The following is a 3,170-nucleotide window of genomic DNA, read 5'->3' as shown; positions in this document are numbered from 1 at the left end:
CACTCACTGTTTATACCTGTTCACTTCCACTCTCCTTACCATTAAGCACTTCATTATAAGGGAGTTCATTCTTGTAGTGGTATCACCAGAGTTTTGAGATAGTACAGTTGCCAAAGATAGCCAAATAATTTTCTCAATTAGAGATCTTTTCATGTCTACATAGTATTTCTTTATTCTATTGTATAGGTAGCTTATTTTTTATTTGAGACAGGGTCTCACTCTGTCACCCAGGCTGGAGTGCAGTGGCATGATCACGGCTAACCCCAGCCTCAACCTCCTGGGCTCAAGTGATCCTCCCACTTCAGCCTCCTAAGTAGCTGGGATTACAGGTGCGCGCCACCACACCTGGCTAATTTTTGTATTTGTAGAGACGGGGTTTCAGCATGTCGCCTGGGCTGGTCTCAAACTCCTGGGCTCAAGCAATTTGCCCGCCTCAGCCTCCCAAAGTGCTAGGATTACAGACATAAGCCACCATGCCTGGCTATAGGTAACTTATTTTAAAATTTGTCCGGGCAGTCTTGGTGACTCACACCTGTAATCCTAGCACTTTGGGTGGCTGAGGTGGGCAGATCATGAGGTCAGGAGATTGAGACCATCCTGGCTAACACGGTGAAACCCCATCTCTACTAAAAATATAAAAAGTTAGGTGGGCATGGTGGTATGCACCTGTAGTCCCAACTACTCGGGAGGCTGAGGCAGGAGAATCGCTTGAAACTGGGGGGCAAGGTTGCAATGAGCCAAGATCGCACTATTGCACTCTAGCCTGGGCGACAGAGTGAGACTCTGTCCCAAAAAAGAAAAAAATGTCCTTAGGTTGTTTTCTTCTTTCATTACTACAAACAGTGCTACAACAAATAACCTTTCCATTCTCTGTTTCACATATGTGCAAGGATATCTGTTAGATAAATGCCTAAAGGAGGCTTACTAAGTATGTGCATTCTAAGTTTTAGTAGATATTAAGTTGTCCTCAATAGACGTTCATTCATTCATTATTTGTACTTAATGAGCACCTACTACATTCTAAGCCTGTAATGTTCTGGAGTTTGGGGTTACAGCAGTATATACAACAAAGTCCTAGGTTTACAATTGGAAAGCAGAGACAGTAAACATAAATGCATAGAATAGTGTCGTCAGATGATAAGTGCTCAAAAGAAAAAAATGGGGTGAAAAGGAGAATGATAGAGGGGATGGGAGCCGCTGTTTTAGATCGGGTGATCAGAGAAGGCTTCACTGACATTTGAGCAAAGGCCTGAGGAGGTAAGGAAAAATTGGTATGCATTTCAGGGTTAGCGGGGAAAGGCAAGTGCACAGCCTTACGGCTGGAGTGCGCCTTGCATGTTTGAAGAGGAGGAGGAGGCCAACGTGGCTAATACAAATTGCGCAAGAGAAGAAATGGTAGATAAGGTTGGAGTGTATTTTACCAATGCATAGTACTTATCATGAAGGTTGTACCAACTTAAACTGTCAGTAATACATTCGATACCCATCCCCAAATACTCATCAATGGAGAATGTTAATCAAACTTTTTGAGTTTTGCCAATTTTTCAATATAAAAGTGGTATCTTATAGTTTTGATTTGCATTTCCCTTATTTTGAGGTGGATGCATATCATACATTTAAGAGCCTTTTTTTTTTTTTTTTTTAAGATGGAGTTTCACCCTGTAGCCCAGGCTGGAGAACAGTGGTGTGATCTCGGCTCACTGCAACTTCTGCCTCCTGGGTTCAAGCGATTCTCCTGCCTCAGCCTCCCAAGTAGCTGGGACTATAGGCAAGCACCACCATGCCCAGCTAATTTTTGTATCTTTATTAGAGATGAGTTTTCACCATGTTGGCCAGGATGGTCTTGACCTCGTGATCCACCCACCTCGGACTCCCAAAGTGCTAGGATTATTGGCATAAGCCACCATACCTGGCCAAGAGCCATTTTTAATGAAATAAGTCCTTTGTTAATTTTTCTGTTGGGTTGCTGGTCTTTTTCTTACAGATGTATATAAGTTTACTAAGGAAATTAGTCCTTAGTCTATAATATAAGTTGCAAATATTTCCACCTTGTCATTTTTAAAAATTGAATATTTTTTTCAGGTAGATTTTTTAATGTGGCAAAATTGATGAATATTTTTCTCTACACTTCTGCACCTTTTGTCATATATAGAAAGCCATTCCTTACAAGATTTTTCTTTTTTTTCTTTTTTCTTTTTTGAGGTGGAGTCTCACCCTGTCACTGAGACTGGAGTGTAGCGATGTGATCTTGGGTCACTGCAACCTCTGCCTCCCAGGTTCAAGCGATTCTCCTTCCTCAGTCTCTTCAGTAGCTGGGACTACAGGCGCCCATCACCATGCCTGGCTAATTTTTACATTTTTAGTAGAGACAGGGTTTTGCCATGTTGGCCAGGCTAGTCTCAAACTCCTGACTTCAGGTGATCCACCTGCCTTGGCCTCTCAAAAGAGCCAATATTATTTTTTAAGTGTCTCTTTTTCTATATACAAATTTATTTTGGAATACGATGTGAGATGTGAATCCAACTTTTTTGTCCAGATGCCCATTCAATTGTCCCAACACCACTATCTATTGAATAACTTATCTTTTCCCCATTTGATTTGAAATGTCATTTTTATCATATACTAAATTCCCATATGTATCAAAGTAGTTATCTTTTGATGATGTTAATATCATCTGTAGCAGACTTCCCAATTCATGTTTTTTTCTTTTCTTTTTTTAAGAGACCAAGTCTCACTTTGTCGCCCAGGCTGGAGTACAGTGGCATGATTGTGGCTCATTGCAACCTCTCTCTCTCTGGTTCATGCAATTCTCCTGCCTCAGCTTCCCAAGTAGCTGAGATTACAGGCACATGCCCCAACTCCCGGCTAATTTTGTGTATTTTTTGTAGAGACAGGGTTTCACCATGTTGGCCAGGCTGGTCTCAAACTCCTGACCTCAGGTGATCTGCCTGGCTTGGCCTCCCAAAGTGCTAGAAATACAGGTATGAACCACTACTCATGGCCTACTAAAAATACAAAAATTAGCTGGGTGTGGTGGTGCACACCTGTAATCGCAGCTACTCGGAAGGATGAAGCAGGAGAATTGCTTGAAGTCAGGAGGTGGAGGTTGCAGTGAGCTGAGATCACACCATTGCACTCCAGCCTGGGCAACAGAGGGAGACTCCATCTCA

The sequence above is a fragment of the Sapajus apella genome, unplaced genomic scaffold (genome assembly GCF_009761245.1).
Source record: "Sapajus apella isolate SASKATOON/1434 unplaced genomic scaffold, GSC_monkey_1.0 scaffold38, whole genome shotgun sequence".
NCBI lineage: Eukaryota > Metazoa > Chordata > Mammalia > Primates > Cebidae > Sapajus > Sapajus apella.
This window is presented reverse-complemented; position numbering follows the sequence as displayed.